The following is a 22,728-nucleotide window of genomic DNA, read 5'->3' on the forward strand; positions in this document are numbered from 1 at the left end:
GTGTAAGCTTCCTCTTTTTTGTTTTTTGTTTTACTAGAAGATTAGTTTTTGTTGAGATATTGGCAATATTTACAAGATTCCTTTTTTTACGATTAACACTGAAAGAAAACAAGAGTGTTGTCGACGAAACGTTGCTGAACTAAATGGTTTAGGACTCCCTTCCCGGAGGTGCAATCGGGGTTGCACCTCCGGAATTTGTAAACTTTGCTAAATCGATCGCTTTTCCCCCTTCCCCCCTCCCCCAACTAATGTTGTTTATTTTTGTGCTATAAGTGTGATGGTGAAAAAAACATGTGTATGTACATGCTGTCCTCTTTCGCTGCTGTGGGGAGGCAGAGGCTCGTCAAGCAACAACTGAGTTGCTTTTTTCTCTGTCTCCCCTCTCCAAACGGAGAGAAATAAAGAGTTTGAGTTTGAGTTTGGGTCAACGGTTGCCGGTTGCCGGTCAACGGTTGAGTTTGGGTCAACGGTTGCCGGCTGGACGCCGCGAAGCGGCGTGTACGGGGGAGGCCAAGTGGGTTCAATAGTTTTGTAATTAGCAGCCGCACACTGTCGCCGCGAAGCGGCGTGAACGCAGGCGGGGGGCTGGCTTACCACGCTCCCCAGTGACACACGCGCCGTCCGAAAAGGGTGACCCAAATGGCGTGAGCTCTCCGCGTGGTGCGTATAAGCCATTTCCGGTCGAGGTACACGACGTAGTGCGCATAGCTTTACTCTTAATGTAAAGCAGAATGTCAAACTGCGACAAACCGCCCCCTCGGATCACGGCCCGACCGGCGGCATCAATGCCCAACAGTTTACGTTATCTCATCTTGTTGTTACACCACACACGGTCACATCGGTGATAATTCCAGTATTCTGTTCACAACGCACAACACTGCCATCGCGATGTTTTTGCTATGTTGCTGACACGCAAAAATACAAAACCACGTTGGTTGCCGGCTAGCACTCGGCACCGGAAAGCAGAAACAAACTCAGCACAGAAGGCACCCAGGCACCCGGCAGAAACCTGTCTATCTTGGGTGCAGTTTCCGCTATTACCACAACGTTGTCAACGTCGACACATCCACTGTGGAAACATCGTTCCGCGCGGTCCGCGTGGTTTTGCGTGGGTTCCGCAATCCAAAGATGGCCATCTTAGCTTAGTGTACATAGCGCTGCTGGCACTGCTCCGGAACTTCGCTGTTTCTAGCGGCTTTGTTTGCTCGTTACATAAAATTAGTGGTAAAAATGTCGATGCAACTGGAATGTTCTGCACGTTTCGACTGCGGGACGGAATTACAGGCGGCCTTCGCTGCCGCTAAAGCTGAATCAACTCAACAACTTTTATTGAACAACGTGGGCGACGTGCTCGAAAAACGAAACCGAAAGAAGATGAGTTCAGAGGGCGAAATCTTTCTGCTGTGTGCCTAGAGAAGGAGAACAACGTTTCGTTCCTCCCTTTTTCTTGTGTGCTTGGGGGCGCGTCAATAGGAGGGAGGAAAACGCGCCGTTGCTACCTTTTTCCTTCATTTCTTTTTTAGAGTGCAGGCGAAAATCCCTTGGAAAGGCTAGTGGTGCCATGACACGATATTTGTTGTTCAAAACCTCCAAACACAGCGATCGAAACGTACGGTATTGTCTATTTGATGGACGAATTTATCGCCACAGAAACTGATGACGCGGCAAAGTATCCGTTGTTGTTTTCCGGCATGGGTTCGATCTGTGGCGAACATACTATTCGTTTGGTTTCTGACGATGTTCCAGTGTCTGTTGCGACGCCGCGGAAGATACCCATTCCCATGGACAAGCTGTCAAAAAGGAACTGGAGAGCCTTGAAGAGGATAGAATCATCCGAAAAGTGACCATGCCTACCGCGTGGTGCGCACCGATAGCGCCTGTTCAAAAACCTTCCAGAACAGTCAGATTCTGCGTAGACATGACGCACCTGAAGAAGGTGGTGCGGCGAGAACAACACATGCTGCAAACGGTTCATCAAGTCATGGGCTGCTTGGAGGACGCAAAGGTATATTCGAAACTCGACGCAAATTCCGGGTTCAACCAAAAGCGCTTGTCCGAAGAATGTCAAGAACTAACGACATTCATAACTCCATTTGGTGTTATGAATCCCACTTCTGACACCGTGCTTTGTTCAGAAGCGAATAAAAAATACCCGCTTTATTCAGTGACCGTTTCTTATATTCATTCTGGCGTGAACAAGACAAAGAAAGCAAATACAGCCTCGAGCGTCTTATCTTGATGGTAACCGAGCCTCAATGGCACTACAATAATCACCGATTCGGAATGCATTTTAAAATAAAATTGAGCATCGTTAATGAAGAGGGGTCACACAAAGATTGAAGTTAAACTGAATGATACTTTAACTGTTTTATATTTGTTAGTTTTTACTTTGATTTTACTCGTTATGTCGTGTTTTAGCAGGTTGTTATAGTCCAGCCTTAAAAATTTTATGTTCAAGGTTTCAATCATTTTTAAATGGAATAATTCATAGGATAGATTAGTGGCTCTCAACCATTGATGTGTCGCGGACCTCTTGTGGATTGGCGCATATAACGAAGGACTCCGTTGTTAGTGAGGGGAAGGAAACGTTTATGTTAATCATGATAATGAGTTGTTAAGCGAATAAAACTAAGGGCTAGTGTAAAGTAGACTTTTCTCATTGGTATATACACGAGAAAAATCCCCGAGAATTGAATGTTTTCGTGTCAATATGAACAAAAATACAAATTTAATTGCCTGGCTCGCCTGCTGAGGCAGAGCTTCGCGGATCCCTAGAATGCCTTCGCAGACCCCAACCGGTCCGGGACCCCTATTTGGGAATCACTGGACTAGATTAATTACGTCTGGGATCATAGCCTCCACAAATCCAAGGATTGTGCAAAGAATTCATAGCTGATCTATGAATGAGTACGTTTAGCTGCTTCTAGATTTGAATATGTGTTATGTCTAGCTGCTTGTAGATTTGAATATATGGTATGTTTACATTTGGACTTTGATGTACGAAGTGTCATATGGATTTGTCTGCTTGTTTTTTATTGCCATTTATGCGAACGTTCAAGGGCAGGTCTTCCAATCCAACGGATACCTTGCTGGGCTGGTTGGTTGAACGACATAATGAGAAACAGCGCAAAAGGGACAGGACAAGAAGTAAAAGAAGAAGTAGAAGAAACAACTTATGTCCTGTGTCCTAATTCTTTTACTTCGTGTCCTGTCCCTTTCGCGCTGTTTCTCATTATGTCTTCCACTCCAAAGAAGGCGAGATGAGATATATCGGCGGAGACGTCACGTTTAGAATATTTTTAGATTCTGAGGGTGATGATGACTGAAACTTTGAGATTCTAAATCATCGTCAAAAGGCCAAAAATGAACGTAGACACCCTACCGAAAAAGAAAACGTTATGAATTTTATCACGGTAACATTCAAACTGGATTATCGAACCGGGAATCTTAACGTAGCCTATCGTGACCAAACCGTCTGGCCAGTGCATACTATAATCTGAAATGGATTACTTTATACCGTGATCTGACCTGGATTACAGTATACCGTACAACGAACCATGTTGTTGTGTACCGTGTGCAGAAATGTACCCGGTATATTCTGGGAATAATCCGTGTCAAGTATCGGAGCAGCTTTTTTTTAAAATTGATTTGGACTAGTGTACGTCACAAATTGAATTGGCCCATACAAATAAAACTCATAGTAAAAACTCGCTTTTTCTTTCATTGGTACTTGCCACACCCCTCATTTATTCTTTGCCGTGCAGGAATTTGTCAGCAGAGTTGTCTTTGCAGAGGAAGTTTGGGAGGACGTTACGGGCATACAGGGACATGAAAAAACTGTACCCCGGGGCTCTGTTCAACAAAACCACCTGAATGAAACCGCCCATATATATATATATATATATGGGCGGTTTAATTCGAATTCAGGCAACAAGTGGCAGTCGTATTTCTTATTTTGATTGAAATTTTCTATTTTGTGGAGCATGTTGCAAGAAGAACAATCCTTTTCAGTTTAATGTCCTGACAAGAATAGTTTCTGAGAAAAAAAAATCTCAAAGAAGCGGGAAAGAACGACGAGGCTTTGACGATCGTCGTGTGTTGCGTTTTTTAATCACTTTCAATCTCAAAGTATTCAAGAGAGTGCGTCTATATTTTTTAGTGTGATATATATGCAAGTAGGTTAGACGACATTATTACTACAGTTTATTATTCGTCGCTTCAATTTTCGTAAAAATCGCCAAACATGCCTGCGCGAACTGTGACCCAAATTGCGGATTTTGTTTTAAGTGCACTATGTTTAGTGTGGCTTTTAAAATAATACCGCGTGTAAAACCTATCATTGACTTCCAAATTAAGCAAAGCTTGTGTTTTTTCATGTACGAGTATTGAGAAATAAATTATGAAACAGAGAGAGTTTTCACTTTTTGTTCAAATTCAGACGCCGTATAAAAAAAAAAACATTTTTAATTTTTTTTTTTTACGTCGCGTTCTCTTCACATTTTTCTTTTAGTCAGAATACATACCGTTAGAGGTATTTGCCTTGTTTTTCAGTTTGAAGCCTCTAAATATGCTAAAAAATGAGCAAATGCGGATGGTGTGTTTTGACGATTGTCGTGTGTAGCGTTTTTGAACCACTTTAATATCAAAGTATTCAAAAGAAAGCTTCTATATTTTTTTATTGTGATATATATGCAAGTCGGTAAATTGAAATTCACACTACTATTTATTTTTCGTCGATACAATCTTTGTAAAAATCCCCAAACATGCCCCCTCCCCCCCCCCCCCCCCCCCCCCCCGCATACAACTGTGACCTAAACTGCGGCTTTTTTTTTTAGTCGACTATGTTTAGTTTTGTTTTTAAAATAATCCAAATTGTAGAACCTTTTATTGCCTTCCACATTATGTAAAGTCTGTGTCTTAATCACGTACGACTACTGAGAAATAAATTATGAAAGAAAAAAGGTTTTCACGTTTCGCACAAATTCAGCGCGCCATATAAAAAAAAATGTTTTTATTTTTTTATGCTTCGCGTTTTAATTACACCCTTATATTACCTAGAATACATTCCGTTAGATGTATGTGCACTGGTTTTGAGTTTTAAGCCTCTAAATATGCTAAAAAAAATTATTCGGTTCTGTTTTCAACATGAATTTCGCATTAAAATATAAAATTTCCCATTTAAAAATCCAGGTTTCCAATAGGAAGTGCATTTTACTCTAATGTTTTACAATATTATACTTTGATATTTTTAACGTAGTATAGATTATGTAGCGCATAGGGTTTAGACTTGAGGCCCCTCCAATCATGGCACCGGCGGAAATTGTCTGAAAACCCGCTTTCGGCAGTTGCGATTTTATAGTGTTTAGTCGTTTGGAATTGCAAACTTTTTATTATACGCCTAACGACATTCATGTCTTCTATATGAGTATTTATTCAACGTCCCTTAGATTATTATATTAAAGAATAAAATATAGAGCTATAACGCATAAACCGACCATCAGCATTTACTCTTTTCTAGCATATTTAGAGGCTTAAAACTCAAAGCTAGTGTATATACCTCTAACAGAATGTATACTGGCTAAAAGAAAAGTGTTAAACAAACGCGACGCAAAAATATAAAAAAAAAAGTTTATTTCTTTATTTTTTTACAGCGCGCTGAAATCGAACAAAAAATGAAAACCTTCTCTGTTTCAGAATTTATTTTTCAGTACTCGTACGTGATTAAGACACAAACTTTACATAATGTGGAAGGCAATGGAAGGTTATACATATTGTATTATATTAAAAACAAAACTAAACGTAGTCGACTAAAAAAAACGCAGTTTAGGTGACAGTTGTTCGCAGAGGCATGTTTGGGGATTATTACAAAGATTGAATCCACGAATAATAAATATTAGTTTGAATGTCGTTTTACCGACCTGTATATATATCAAAATAAAAAAAATAGAATCTTTTCTTGAATACTTTGAGATTGAGAGTGGTTTAATAACGCCACACACGAAAATCGTTAAAACCCACCATCAGCATTTGCTCTTTTTTAGCATATTTAGATGCTTAAAACTCAAAACCAAGGCAAATACCCCTAACGGAATGTATTCTGGCTAAAAGAAAGGTGCGAAGAGAACGCGACGCGAGAAAAAGAAAAAAAATTAAAAATGTTTTTTTTTTATAGTCTGAAATTGAAAGAAAAGTGAAAACCCTCTCTCTTTCATAATTTATTCTTTAGTACTCGTACATGGTGAAAACACAAACTTTGCTTCATTTGGAAGGCAATGATAGGTTCTACACGTGGTATTATTATAAATGCGATACTAAACATAGTCGGCTCAAAACAAAATCCGCAAATTAGGTCTCAGTTGTTCGCAGAGGCATGTTTGGGGATTTTTTCAAAGATTAGAGCAACGTATAATAAATTGTAGTTATACAGTCATCTTGCCTACTTGCATATATATCACACTAAAAAAATATAGACGCTCTCTTTTGAATACTTTGATAATGAGAGTGATTCAAAAACGACAATCGTCAAAACCTCGTCGTTCTTTCCCGCTTCTATGAGATTTTTTCCACAGGAACTAATCATGCCCGGACATTAAAATAAAAAAGGATTGTTCTTCTTGGAACATGCTCCACAAAATATAAAAATTTGAAGCAAAATAAAAAATACGACTGCCACTCGTGGCCTGAATCCAAATGAAACCGTGACTTTATCTCAAAACGTGCAGGCAAAAAAAAAAAAAAAAATATCGAATTTTTGATTTTGTGGAAAAATAATGTTATGGCGTCGTCTCTAAGAACACAGCTGCTACAAACCGCAAGGTCTTCGGAATTTTTGTTCTCGACTTATGACGTTAAATAGAGGCCGCGGCGGAAAGCAGTCTTTTTCACATCCGTCCTGGGTCGTATGTTTAACTCAGTCACTCTGGGAGTACAGTTAAAAGGCTCTAATGCCCAAAAGTAATTTTAGGTGTTTCGATTACTTTCCTTAAAAAATGTAAAAAAAACTTCGGTTAATGTTCATGAATTTTTACAATTGGATTCCGTGATCCACTTGGGTTTCATCGACATTTGTTTATGACCATGGAGAGCCCAAAACATTCTCTTTATGTATGTTATAAAATCACTTAGCTGTGTAGAATTCTCTTTGCGGTACGTCGACGTTAATATTACGCAAAAAACAAAAAGCATCAACTTTGAACTCAATCTTATGTTAAAATTTAGATATGATAGGGTCTACTACAAAAACAAGTTGAGAAAATGTGTTTTTTTCGTATGTTCTATATTTAAGCCTCAATATCGCAGAAAAAATGTGTTTCTACGGCTCAAACCAACTTACCATCTGCTGTCTTTACAGACTTGGGAATAAAAAATGTTCTCTTCTTTTTTCAACGGTCTCAGATAGAAGTAAAGTAGTTCCACCCTGCTATATTTATTGCTCATATCATTTTTTTCATAGGCGGCAAGCTGCATTGGAGCAGTTCAAAATAGAAATCAATACTTCTTAACAGACAAGCGGGCATCGTAAATGTTTTATGTGTAGAAATCAGCAGACGTCGTATTGATTCGGGGCACTGATTGGCCTATATGAATGTCCCCACCTTTTAAAGCCAGCAGATGACCACGACCTTTCGCGCTCGTTGTGTTAGATAAGACGGTCCGTGTCAGTAAAGCGAGCAGCGAACCCTGCGTCACGAGGAGAAAAATGGCACGAATGTACCGTCGACGCGGCATAAAGCGACAACCACCCAGGAGAAGTCAGTCAGTCAGAGTATTGCAGAAGGAAAAGCAAAGAAAGTTTTACGCGGAAGGATGAGGACACCACGGCCTTACAATATTGGCAGTCAACAGCTCTGCCGGCGAACACGACGCCGCGTGCGCGCTAAAAGCGGCGGCGCGGGCAACAATCCCACAGACGCACACACGAAGATGAACAAGTTCCGATAGGGATGTGGGCAAATCTTGAAACCAGCCATCCGTGCACGTGTGAAACGATGCCGCGTATTTGTCCAAGCTTCGAACGCCCCGCCTCCTCCTCTCTCTAGCGCGTATAAATCAAGGGAACGTGTGAAGTCAATTAAGGAGCCGCCGCTTAGTTGTCGAAAGGGGGCTTGTTTGTGGAGATGCACGAAAGGCCAACCGCCAATCAGAACCCTCAGATTCGCCCCAAGGGTTTACTCCCGCCTGCCTAACCAAGAAACAACAATGCACAGTCCGGGCAACCCGGGCCGAGCGATGATGACGGAGAAACAAACCGACCTTATTCCTGAAACGGCCCTGCTCTATCTCTGCTTTATCCGCGAGGATTCGATAGCACCGAAGCGTTATCTCGTTTGAAGATGCGTCGAAGTCTGCCCCCCTGTTAACGATAACCGTTTGTGAAGACTGGTCCGCTCCCGAGATGAATAGTTAGCGCCGGCTGACGCGTTCTTGTGGAAAAGGCGAGGGGAAAGAGGGAACGTGGCTAACTACCTCGTAAACACCTCTTTCTATATGGAGCTCGAGGCATGTTACGCCTGGGTTGCCTTGTCGCGTATAAAACTCGCTGGTCGAATTTCTATTCTCCACTCTGTTTCCCAAAGTCGGTGTGAACAAAATTTTACCCCGTGTTCCATAAAAGCCTTAAGTGCAGACTTGACCCATGAATGACAAATTCAGTAAGCACCGACAAATTTGTGCCGATTGGCTACAGAGGCACAAAGCAAAACCAATTGCGGACGCTTTGTACATAAGGTGTCAGAGCTGAGCATCGGATTTCTGAAACGGGTGCCGCCAGCTGAGGGCGCCGAGCGTGTAAATTCTGAAGACGTGCTTTGTACGAATTTATTTAGGATATTCTGCACCGATACTGTAGAACTTCAGCGAGAACAAAACAAAAACACACCATCATTGACTTCATTCTCGCCATATCTCCTACCAGCGGACACGTCATCCAACGACGTGGAATTCCTGCTCCAAGGAGCGACTGAGACGTTACATGTTGCAGAACTTCGTTAAGATAAAACAGTTGGAGCACACGGAGGATTTCCGAAAGAAAAGTGTCCGTAAACTAAGCAATGTCTACGAATCACCCATAGATGTGGACAAGAGGGAGCCATGATCTTCGTGCGAAGAAAGGACGAGCAATTTTCGTGTTGCCTGTGCTAAGTGCACGTCACAGGGAGAAGGCTACCGCGTCCCATCCTTCTTGCCATCTCATTTTTTAAAGAAATGTATTCTGAAAAGTATCCCAGAAGCCACGATGCACATTTTGGATAAGTCGAGGAAGCTGAAGAAATAAATGGGAGTTTGGGCGGCAGCTGACTCGTATGAGGGACATCCTCTACACGAAAAGAATATGGCGCTGGAGCTTTCTTATTACACATCTGATGCCACTGACTGCACGAGGCAAAGCCCTAAAATAAAAGACGTGCGGATTTTTTTCGATAGTAAACAAGCATTTTACACTAAGCGGTCTTGACGCGATCCATTATACAAACTTTTAGGGAATTCAAAGCCGCTCATCCGCAATCAAAGATTAGCTTAACAAAGTTTTATTTCCTTCGTCCCAAATGGGTAAAAAAAATAAAAAAAACGTCTCCATCTCGAGTGCAACTGGACGGTCTGTGACTTTTGAAGACGGTCAGAAACTGTTGCTGTGTGAAAAAATCTTCAAAAGACTGTTTCCCGCTAGCATGCTAAGTCTACGTCAATAAAAAGAATCTATCTCTTCTTATGCTAGGAGTCTAACTCGAATACAAACCGGAGTTGGCCTTGTGGAAGATTGGCGGAAAGTTGGTTAAAAAACATTTGGGAGCCACGACATTCCTTATCGAGCTCGAAAGTGGGTCAAAAAGTATTTTCCCCACAGTCACATCCGATGCGCTCATAGAAAAAAGCCATATGGTTCTTGAAAGCACACGAAACGTCAAGTACTGTGATTTTGCCCTTCGATTTTGCTGAACACTAGAATATTGTGATCCAACGTGCCGTACAATGATATTAAAAGTAAAACAAGATGGTGTCTATCTTTACCTGCGTTGCTACGACCAAGCAAGGAAAGGTTTGGTGTTGTGAGCGACGGCATTTGCAATGACTCGGCACATGCGGTGTTGGCACTGAACATCATCGAGGGGCAGCTGGAGGAAATTCACCTATTTTCTCTGAGCTCGTTTGTGTTTCGCACAGCGTTCCGAGCCACTTCACAAACAGGCACTAGGTGCACAAGTTTCAGAAGAATGTTGACGCCAAATGGATATACACAGCGTCAAGGCACGGAAAAAAGCACGTGCGACGGAGTGAGCGGCGTGCTCAAAGCATCATGTGTCAATTCATAACTCGTCAACTACAGAGTTGAACTCAATAACAAACGCGCAAACCTTCGTTGAAGCGCTCAGCCAGCAAATCAAAGGAATCATTCTACACTTGATATCCTAAGAGGAGCTCACCCGTTTCCGGGAATCCAAGAAAAATGAGGGGGAGAAGGAGAGTCCCCCAAGGGCAATTCGATCCTAACGTGTGCTTAGGAAGAAGAAGGCAGGTTCTCTGTCGTCTTTGTAAATGTTTGTGAAACACCAGTGTTACGGAACGTATGTGCTAAGAATATGGCATAGTATAACAACACATACTGCTTTATTCTTTATTCTTTATTCATAAGTTGCCCGAAGGCGTTACTGCAGGGGGGTTACAAACGTGAAAAAAACAATTCTTCGGTTGCAGAGCACACTTGTTCCTCCGACAGCTTGTTCCATTGTTGGATGGTCTTGACAAAAAAAGAATTAGCGTACATGTTTGTTCTGGCACGGTATTCTCGTATTTTAAAACAGTGATCGGTCCGGCTTGAAATATAGTGCGGTTGCTTTAGGTAATCGTCTTTGTTAATGCCCAGTCGACCATTAAATATTGAAAACAAAAATTTCAGTTTTAATTTGTTCCGTCGGGCTGAGAGTAATTCCCAATTTAATTCTCTTTTCATGTCAGTACAACTATCTTTTTGCCCATATCGTCCCAAAACAAACCTGGCTGCCCTATTTTGAATTTTTTCTAGTTTTTCAATTAGATACTTCTGCGCAGGGTCCCATACAACACATGCATATTCTAAAATTGGTCTAACACATGTCAGATATGCCGTTTTCTTCAAGTTTGTTTCGGAACATTTTAAATTACGCTGAATGAAGTTTAATGCCCTGCCGGCCCTTAAGACTACATCATCGATTTGGGCGTTCCATGAACAGTCATTCGATAATATAACACCCAGATATTTGTACGTACATTCTGTTTTGATGAAGTCATTATTTATACTGTACTGAGTATCGATTTTTTTCTTACTCCTAGTAAAACTTAAATGGACACACTTTTTTGGATTCAAATTCATCTTCCATTTACAACACCAGTTTTCAACACGTACCAGGTCACTCTGTAATTGTTCTGCGTCATGCTCACTCGTAATGCTTCTATATAAAACACAATCGTCAGCAAACAGTCGAATACGGGATGTTATTTGGCTAGAAATGTCGTTAATATAAATTAAAAACAAAAGGGGTCCCAAGACGGAGCCCTGGGGTACTCCAGATGTAACATCAACGTAATCAGACTGCTTGCCGTTCAAAACCACACATTGACACCGCTGGGACAAATAGCTTTCAATCCACCTAATAACAGTTGAATCTAAATTAAATATCTTAAGTTTCTGGAGAAGAAGCGAGTGTGAAACCGTGTCAAATGCTTTACGGAAGTCTAAGAAAATACAATCTGTTTGTCTGCGCTCATCAATACCAGATACTAATTCGTGAAAAAATTCCGCAAGCTGTGTTGTACAAGACAATCCCTTACAAAAACCGTGTTGCTCACTGATAATCAAATTGTTTGCGTTTAAGTGAGACACTATCTGTGAATAAAAAACGTGTTCAATAATCTTACATAAAATAGACGTCAATGAAATAGGTCTGTAATTAGAGACATCCTTCTTCGGACCGCCTTTGTGGATAGGTACAACGTGAGCAACTTTCCAGTCATCTGGTAGAACGCTCGTAGCCAGCGACTGGGTATAAATTAAGTATAGATAGGGCGAGATTGCCTGAGCGCACCTTTTTAAAATTCGTGGTGAGATGCCATCGGGACCACTGACTTTGGTTTCATCGATGTTCTGCAATAAGGTTTCAATGCCACTTACACTAAATTCGACTGGTGGCATTTCGGGAACACCGCTAGTGTATGAAATACTTTGGTAACTGCATTTAGCCAAAAAAACGGACTGAAAGTAATTATTTAAACACGTGGCTTTCTCTGCATCATCTGAAATTACCTGGCCATTTTGCACAATTTCGCTGATACCCACGGGATCCGAACCACAATTCTTTATATATTTCCAAAAAAGTTTAGAGTTAGTTTTCATGCAGTCGCTGAGTTTTTTGAAATATTGTGCCTTTGCGCTTCTGACATTCAAATCGTATTCATGTGTTATCTCCGATAACTTCTGCAAGTGCGTATCTCTTTTGGTTCTCTTGTACCTAATAAATGCTCGCCTTCTTCTTTTCCTTAATCGAAGAATAGCTGATGTCATCCATGGTTTCTTTCGTTTCTTAAGCCTAGTGGAATCTATGTTTGGGATGTATTTTTCGACAAGGTCAAGCAGCTTACTTTTGAACAGGCTCCATAATTTGTGGACGTCAGAATCCTCAGCTAGGCACTCAAAAACAGGCAGATGATCACGGAGCGCCTTAGAGATATTACTGTAATCACCTTTTTCGAATAAAAACACCCTCCTTGACACGTTTGATTTTTGCCTCTTGGTTTTTGTTCTTATACTCGCAACAATAGCATGGTGGTCACTTATGCCTGGGATAGTTACGACAGAGTTAACAAAGCTAGGAGAGTTACAAAACAAAAGGTCCAAGATATTATCATTTCGAGTTGGTTCTTTCACATATTGCGAGAGCCCAAATGTATCCACAATACTTTTCATTTCCAGGTTAGCGCGGCTGTTTACCTTGCATTGGAACATTTCATTTTGCCACATTAATTCCGGCAAATTAAAATCACCAGCAAGTACAAAAGTCTGACCAGAGGCCTCCGAAACTATTTCATGTAGTAATTGTAATGTGTTTAAATTAGAATCTGGTGGTCGGTAGAACACACCGGCTGCAAACGAGGAACTATCTGCTAAGGTGATTTTACACCATATCGATTCGACGTCAACGTGCCCCAGACCTAGTAAGGATGAGTTTAATGAAGAATGAATCAGTAGAAAAACCCCGCCCCCGAGACGAGTCCTATCCTTACGATAAACGCTATAATCTCTCGGAAACACCTCGCTATCAGCGATGTCAGGTCTCAACCACGACTCAGTTCCGAAAATAATATCAGCTTTTACGGATTCGATAAGTCCAGCAAATTTATCAACTTTATTTACAATACTTCTGCAGTTGACTATGACAGCGGTTAGTTCATGTCGGATACATTTCTTCGGCTTGATTGGGCGTCAGTAGTTCTTTACTGGAACAACTTCTTCAGTCTCTTTATTCCACGTGAAAGCCTTCCCATTAATGATTAGTTTGTCAAAATTTAGCTTCACTTGGTTAGTACTATCTTTCCTCTTTTCTTTCGCGTATTCCCACAACCTCTTCCGCGTGGCTCGAGTCTCAAAAGCGTAATCCTGGTCAACGCTGTAAGGCGAACCCTTGAATTTTTTGGCATTTAACAAAACATTCTGTTTTTCTTTATATGAAGCGAAGTTCACTATGATTGGTCGCTTGAACTTTGGGTTATAACGGCCAACGCGGTGCGCCCTCTCTATGGTTTTAAGTTCAACTCCCAGGTTTTGTTTACAGATTTCTTTGACAATATTCTCTGACTCATTCCATGTTTCGGAGTGACTGTTGTCTTCGATTCCGTAAAAAACTAGATTTTGTCTCCGACTTCTATTTTCAAGGTCAACATTCTTGTTGTGTAACTCCTGGACTTTCTCAGAAAGTTGCCGAATTTGATTCTCTTGAACTGACAGTAATTTATTAACCTTCTCTATCTGGCCCTCGGTTTTGTTAAGTTTATCTTTCATTTCTTTCATCATGGTTTCGTGCTTTGCGAATCTGAGGTCAATGCTATCTAGTTTCTGCATAATAGTTGTTTGACCACTTTGTAGGGATTTTAGTAATTCCATTTCGAATTCTGTGAGGGGACCAGGGTTTAGCTCTATGTCACCGGAGAGCAACAGCAATAAAATGAGGTAAAAAACAGGGTTTACAAAAAGGCGAAAACGTCTACGAGACAATACGAGGCGCGTCCGCTTATGTATAAAGTCATCGACACTTGGAGTAGTGGGAGGAGCCGGCAAAGTGCACAACAGTTTTTGCACTTGGGTAGGGTAGTAAGGACTAACCTGCAGCATTAGGAGCAGCGTTAACTGCATGTCGGAGAGTGTACCGGCTCCGAATCCCACGAAGCCAAAGTCGCCAGCCCTTATGTAGCTTTGGGTCGGATCACGTGGGTCACGTTGGTTAAAGGCGATTTGTAGATCCGTAGCGAATGGCTTGTCCGGGCATGGGTTATCAGCAGCGATGACTGTCGCTCCGTCGTGGCTTGCCGACACATGCAGTCCTGGTGACGTGGTTGAAGATGGCTTGGGCAAGTAAGGGAGTACTGCCTCCTTTATGTCCTGAAGGATTGCTAAACATCAGTGAGTGCATGCCGGCAGACTCAAAAGTGCAACTGTGGAACACACAAACACAGTGCCAAAAGTCCTGAAATAATTGACAGTTAGATCGAACTTGTTTATTAATATGCTATCTTCCAAGGACGTGCCGTTATCCCTTCACGTGTTTTGGACCGTTTGTGTGTCCTCACTTTTTGTTATTACGGATGTAAAAGACCGCGCCGTCAACAGCTGGCGATCTGTGCGTGTGCGGTCAAAAAACCCAAGCTCTCAATTAAAAAAAAAAAAAAAAACTTTATATAGCGTATTAACCATGTGGTGACTTTCTATGTCTTAGTAATATGACAGATGATAGCTAGTCATGCTAGTTTACACAGAGTGCTTTATAAATCAAAACAATACAACGTCTGCGCCTCTTCAATATTGGATGTCTTCTAGGCCTGCTGATTTGAGTAGATATGTTGCTTGTGGTTTCCCGCTCTTAGCAAAAAAAAAAGTCTTCACTACGAAAAAAGTGCGTCTATGTTTTATTTCAAAACGTAGACAAAAATTCAACCCAGCTTTTTTTTTTGCAATTCAAAGAAACACACACGTCGGATTGTATGGCTTGGGTCTTTTTTTTTCTATTTCTTTATCCTAAGGGCTTTTTCGGGCTTTACATAGAGGGGAATTTTTAACACCAATATTAGAAACAATACAAACAATGAACAGAAAGTCGTAACACACTGCAAACAAGGAAAAAAAAAAGACGTGTTCGTTTTTTGCAAAACGAGCACGTTCTTTTTTTTTACGATATTGAGGCTTAAATTTTGAATACGAAACAAAATACTCACTTTCTCAACTTGTTTTTCTACTATACAACTGTCATATGTAAATTCCAGCACAAATCTAAAAATAAAAAAAAATATTTTAAAAATAAAATCTGCTTAAAAAACGTATACTTTTCGGTTTTTGTATGATATTAACGTCAGCGTTTTGCAGAGGAAATTTTACGCAGCTAGGTGTATTTATAATGAATATAAAAATTGTTTTTCGGACTCTCCATTCACATAAAAAAATTGATGTAACCTAAGTGGATCACAAGTATCAAATTGTCAAAATTCATCAACAATTAACGGAAGTGGAGCATTTGACATTTTTAAGAAAAATAAGCAGAACTCTTTAAATTATTTTATTGCATTAGAACCTTTTAACTGTACTCACAAAGTGGTTAAAAAGGTAATATAATGTAGATTGATAATCCACGGCGGGCGATTCAGTCAGACATACGACCCACGACGGATTTGAAAAACACCACCTCTTTTAAGCTTCGTATATCGAGACAAAAAAAAAATGTGACGAACTTGCAGTTTGTGGCAAGTCTGTTTTTAAAGGCAACGCAGTGGAACATTTTTTTTAGCGAAATTAAAAGTTCGACCGTTTTTGCCTGAACGATTTAAGATAAAATTATCCATATATGTGGTTATGCGTTTCAAAAATTCCTGCCTACATCTTAAATCGCCACCTTGCAGAGGTGCTGTCATTTGTTGAATTTTTTGAGCACTACAGGTTGCCTGCAACTCCTGATCACCAGTATTTGTGATTAATAACACGAAAAGTAAACGGAATAGGGTCAACACCAGGGACCCAAATTATTTAAGTTAACCTAGTGGCTGTGATGACTGTAACTGATGCCACCGTCACAGCTTTTTTGTTGCGAGAACCAGCTAAATAAAGAAATTCATCAAATAAAAAAAAACCTGACAAAAAAAGAAAACACGTGTTCTAAAAAAAAATGTAACCTTCAAAGGAAAAAAAACTGAAAAACAAAAAAACTTCAAAGGGTTAAACTTTATTAGAAGACCCCAAAGGTGAAGGTGGCGCCGGGGTCACCTGTGGGAACTTTCCGGCCTTTGGAGGGCGATTCTTTTTGCTTAGGTAGTTTTAAAGATGACAGCGGGCTTTGACAATTCGTTTGTCATCGGGCACAGCGGTCTTTATCTTCTTCACGTAGTGAAATAAGCCATCTGCAAACACAGGAAATCATAAATCTTTTCGGTTATATGTTTATGAAAAAAACTGTCTCAAATGGGTGGAACTTTTTTTTCACTAAATAAAATAAAGGGAACAAAAAAAATCGAAAGATGGCAAGGCAGCCTGTCAAAATTAAAAAATAGCTTCGTTATTAGCCGACTGATTATTTTCTGGACACAGAGTTGTAGATTCTGAGCGCCATGAAAACGCTAAACTTTCTTAACCAGTTGCAGTCATGTTGTGGGCACTGTCCAGGAATATTAAATGCATTATGGGCAGACCTTCATTTTCGGATAAGCACTGATATTGTCAGGAATGAGAAATCATGAGGCGGCAAATAACTGGGGAACTAAACGTTCAATGGGCAAACTTGTGCCCAAAACAAAATTGAAGAACGTTAGCGTCGCAGACGTCGATATCAGGGAAATGGCAAGATAAAAAGGCTGGGGCGAGACTAACTCAGGCTTACCACATGGAGCCCCCTATGCAGACGCGTGGGCTTCTGGAACAGTCGGTGTACAAAGTTCGGCGCGTAGAACATTCTAATCTCAAATAAGCAACAGAGTTCTCGAATTTACCAGAACGCGACAGTACAGAAACAATAAAAAGTGCCTCCACAGACAGGCATCAAACCTCGGTTTTTCGCGTGGGAGGCCAGCACGATAACCGTTGGGCCATGGGAGCCCTGCCAACTAGGCCAGCTGCGCTGCAATATTTCCCAATTCTCGAAACCCGCATGAACTTCTATGGAACTCAGGTTAATCCCAATTTTCTTTTGAACGCCCGCCTACCCGCGAAGTGAAAACCAGCTAAAGGTTTAAAAATTGTGAAACATTTTGGATCCATTTAAAAAATACCTCCATGGTCACAAGAAAAACAGAAGAAACAAGGTGCCTAATTACGGTCAGATTTAAAGATATTTAAGCATTTAATCTTTTTGCGCTCCCTACCTTCTTAGGTGTTTAGGAGACTCAGGGAACAAGGCCTGTTTTAATTCAACAAGGCCCAGAACACTTGGATAAATACGGCGGCGTTGCGTGGTGTAAACGCGCGCAGCTGATGGCATCACATACCTGGCCTCCCAATCGCTCACAGCCATCAAACATTGCCCTCTGAGCGCAAAGTATGATTGCGCTCAGAGTATGATTAAGAATTAACAATTCTAATTCTTTTTGAAAGTAGTGTTTATCGATGTTTGAGAGCGATAAAGTCAACAAATAAAGTTTGAAAGCTGTGAAAAACATGAAAACAGCGCCTAAATGACGCGCTCCCCCCGAGGTGTGGAGCAAACGTCCCACCGTTGGAGGGGCCATTATATCTAAAAGAAGATAAAAATCATTTCTCCCCCTGAATTTGTGATTTTATTTCGCTCATAACTTCCAAAAACAATATGAATTTTGCAAAAAAAGAAATTGGTTTCTTCGTGTTACCATGTTGTCAGCGGGAAGCCTTGCCGCAAGTTTCAGGCTAGTCAAAAGGTCGTCCGGAGGCCTTTAAGGGGATGCTGATCCGAAATTTTTATTTCCCAAAAAGCCCGATGGACCGTTCATTGGGAAGCTACGAACTCCAAGACATCACTTTTACAACAATATCCGGAACGGATGGCTGCATCTTTTGGAAAAGAAAGATGCAATTGGAGCGAAGCTGACAGGCCGTCTGACGTCATCACGTCATAGAGCTCCTCCGAAGTTTGCCTGGGGGCAAACGTCAGTTTTGCTTAGTTGCGGTTTTCTTTTGCCGAAAATTCGGCCATCCGTTCAACATATTGTTATAAAAGTGATATATTGGGATTTGTATACCTTCCAGATGAACGCTCCCACTGCCTTTTTAGACAAAATTCAAATTTCGGTTCAGTATCCCTTTAAGAACGCTACACCCCCCCCCCCCCCCCCCCCCCCCCCGTATTGTGACTTTCATTATAAAGCAGACAGAGCTACCCTATTTCCCCGAATCGCTCTCTTGGCGGCTTCAAGGATGTATACAGGTCAGCCAATACACAGGGCCGAGAGAGGAGTTCAAAATCAGCTGAGGTCGTCAGAATTTAAAGGAGTGTGATTTTTTTAGCAGTGCCTGCTGCAAAGGTCTGAAAATAATGTTTTTTTCTAAATCTTTTAATAGCATTTTTATTACTAAAGTCAAAATTCCTAGTCGAAGGATATAAAGACTGGCAAGTGTTTCTGTTTTCGTTCTTCACAGAATTAAAAAGGAAGAAGATAGCTACTGTTTTCCCCAGTTCTGCTGTGCCCGGTTTGTGTAAACTTTGTTCCGAATCCTGTATAGTTCGTTCTTTGTTTTTGCTTGTTGTTAATTTTTAACCTCAGTTAGTTCTTTGATTGCCATTGCATCTTGCATTTGTTTGTATTTTTCTATCCCCTCCCCCCTCATGTAATACGTTCGAACGAACGTCTTTGGGGCGAATAAAACTTGAACTTGAACTTGAAATGCCAACTGAATTCACTGTATATTTGTGAGGCTCGGCAGACCTTCGATGGGTGAATAGTCATTGATGGCCATGCCTGCTAAAAGTGCAAGCTAAATGCTTTGGATCACGCGTCAGCGGCTGCTCCAGTCATGGCTAACCGCTCCCGGTTGCACAGCCTTCGCAGTTAGTTCATACTGAGGCGAGTCGAGGTATAGTGCCGTTTACAGATCCAAGATAGCAAAGCCCTCAACATGTCGGCTCCAAGCGGCATGATGATGATACCCAAGAGCTATTTCGTGTGTGGTTTATAATTCCTATATAGTGCATGATGCCGAACCTGCCAATTGCTGCATAGTTTGGAGCCGGGATGGTGGACATGCAGCAATGCACGCACCTGCGATTGCACCCACTTTGGCAGTTGTAATGGGCTTCCTTCCCACGACACCATACTTTATGTTACGCCTGGAGGGCTGGCTTGTGGGGCTCCTCTTGACCAGGTCCTCATCCTTGTTGAGGCACCGAGCCAACAGTGGCCTTACCTATGGCGTAGTGGAATTTTTTTCAGGTCGGGACACCCCACTTCCGAGGTATCGCTGCAAGTGTAAACATAATCTACATAAAGAGGTGCTCAAACAAGTTTTAGTACAGATGCCTGGACGTACTCCCCACTGGTGTGTATTAAGAGTGGTTCGAAAGTGGAAACAAACGATGCCACAAAACCGGAAGTGTCGTGCTGTCGGATGTCGAGCTCCTGGCAGTAGGTCTTCAAACTTCCGGTGAATAAGACAAGCAGGCACAACTATCGGCTTGTCTTATTGACTGCCAGCACTGGTGTCTGCCCAACTTGTGACTGTGAAGTGACTGTGAACAATCGAAGCACCAAGATAATGGTACGGTAAGCATACCAGATGGCTAACCCCGCCTGAAGCCCCTTAATGAGTTTGTGTTAGTTACGCAAGTGACGGCAAAGTGCCTGCGCACGAGGCCCTTGCAGCGCTTGGAAGCAAAAGGCAGTGTAGCCCTGAAATTAGAGGCACTTGAAAGTGATTGGCAGCACGGCGTTCACTCGTGGCACGTGTCTCTCGCGTTCACTCAACTAAGGCTGAACCGCATATAAGCGATTTAGCGAGCAACGAGACGAACGACGGCGACCGCGACGAGTGGCGGAGATTTCTCACTGTCGCTCGTCACGCGGCTCGGTTTTTGAATTTCTAGAAAATGTCCCCCATCGCCTTGATCGCTTGTTCCAGTCGCTTTCATGCAGTTGCCTCTTCGCCCGGCTGACCGAGCGATAGCGAAAAGAATCGCCATCGCTTGTCTCATTGCTCTATTTATGGTTGTCGGCGCTTGCAAAATAGTGATGTGTGAATTTGAATAATGTTTTGTCTATGCCTGCTCTCAGACTGCTGAGAGAACTGTGAGGTCAAGTGAAATACAACCACATAATTTCTCACTTCGCTTATGAACTGAAGAGGAAAGTTTAGGAGGAAGTAGTTGGAAAATCAGTTGATGGTTTCGTAAAGATAGTTGTTCGGAACACCGTGTTTTCTGGTTTTTTTTTTGTAACTACTGAATGCGTGTTTTTTCTCCTACCTTCACAATAAGGCACTGCCTGAGGGCTAGCAAATAAGCGCAACGTATACACCATTTTTTTATAAAAAGTCTGTGCCCCAGTCGAAAAAGAACTTTTTATACTCGTCGCAAGCAACATCATCAATACAAACCCTACTTCTAAAGGCGCAGATTACGCAACATCTGGAGTAGTTTCCGAGGACGAAAATCGAACTTGAATCCGAACACCCGCAGTGAAAGAAAACGGGGTGCCAATGCGAGCGCTAGCACGCAAACAGTTACCTTTAGCAGTCATGGGTATCAAAAACACCACCTTATATGGATAGGTGGTACCAAGCCGCCACCCAATTCGGAGAACTCAAGTCTTGTCCACCGATCTACGAGATAAAACTCCCTTATACACTTATCAAGACCCGCCCCCACCCCCTCCCCCTCCGCCTTCCCTGGGATGTTTGCCCCTGGGTGTGTTCCCCCAATCTGACTGCTCGCTCAATGACAGGTCGGTTTCCGGGACTTTTATGGCAAAAGCTCGAGAATCATTCAATGCGCAAAGCACGTGTGCGATAAGGAGCCGCACACGTTCTGCCTTCACGCTGCCTGCACACACAAGAACACGTAATATACGCTCCGAAAAGAAAGGACTGAAAAAGTGAAACGAATGGGCGAGTATTCACCAATTAGACTCAAATCCGCAGCTGATTTCAAGGGCACGCCGGCACCTGCGACTATTTTTTTGCTTTCCCAAGGACCTTTTTCGATGTTTCTTTTGAAAGCCTGAAAGCGCCCGAAAGTTTGTAACTCGCTTTGTTCCTGAGTTTTGTTGCGATGGCAATGGCGATGCGGCGATGTTCGTTGGTTCCGACCTCAATGGTTACGACTAAGCTCTTTTGACACAACGTGAATGTTCTAGTTTTGGTAGACTTACATTTAAACTTTCAAATAGAAAAAAAACAGGTTTAGCATTTATATAATTATTTGTAATAAAACATGTTGGGAGTAAATTGTGTACGAAACTAAAGCTTGAATTCATTTTATTTAAACATGGCGGCGACCACCGTTCTATGGGCCGTGCTCGACCTGTTTACTGTGCATTGGTTCTCCTGTTATCCACCACCTGCGATCCGCATCAGCCACAAGCATGCTGTCTAAGTATTGCGTGCCCGCCGAAAAGGATCTCCAGTCTTCTTGGAAGCAAGGCCCCCTCTATACTTCGTTTCACCTTACGATGCACCGCGATGGACGTTAAGAGGTGCACGAGCCAATTCATAGTTCGAAGCTGTTCTCGTGACTTCGCGCTCCCCACGTCGCTCCGCCCACGTAGAAGGACACGTGACCCCTCCGAGCTATGAATTGGCTCCGGTAACTCGTGGCTTCCTTTGCGGTCCATCATAAGTTAAAACAAGGTGTAGTGTTGCTCGTACCATGGCTTGGACGTTGTCGGCACCCAGAAACCGCGTCTGCGAGCCTAACGTCGTTCTTTTGGTTCCTGTACGTTTCCGGCGACGAATCCCCCAGCCCTGGCCTCATCCCTACAGGAGCTATCTGCTCAAAAGCAATCTACGAAAACGTGGCGTCTTTGGAATGCGATTACTACGATCAGTGGCTGTTAATACCTCAATGACTCCCCTTAAATTGTGACCTGTTCGATGTCAACGCTCGTACCTTCAGTGTCACGACTCTTTGAATGGTGCTTCAACTCGCAGTGTGCAACTCGCAGTGGGCACTGGGTCCCGTATAAGCTTCTGCAACTTCATTCACTTCCAGAGACGCACCCCACGACAGTTCTAGAGATATGTAAAACGCGGATGCAGGATACGGTTAAAATAATACGCACGACGCGAAACTTGTTGGGTCTCGTATAAAACACATTCTCAAAACGAGTAGTAGAAAGCTGTACCTTAGTGAAAAGGTGTCTGTTTCATACGTAGCGGCCCCACGTTTGATCGAAAGAATGTAACTTCTTTTTTTTTTTTGGCGATTATTACTGTAAAAAACGAAATATCTACGAAACTTCGTGCATACTTTTTCTTGACAATTATCACTAAAAAAAAAAAAAAATGTTGACGACGAAACTTCACTGAACTAAATCGTATGGGAC

This window comes from Ixodes scapularis, unplaced genomic scaffold (assembly GCF_016920785.2).
Source record: "Ixodes scapularis isolate PalLabHiFi unplaced genomic scaffold, ASM1692078v2 PGA_scaffold1__304_contigs__length_218370807, whole genome shotgun sequence".
Lineage (NCBI taxonomy): Eukaryota > Metazoa > Arthropoda > Arachnida > Ixodida > Ixodidae > Ixodes > Ixodes scapularis.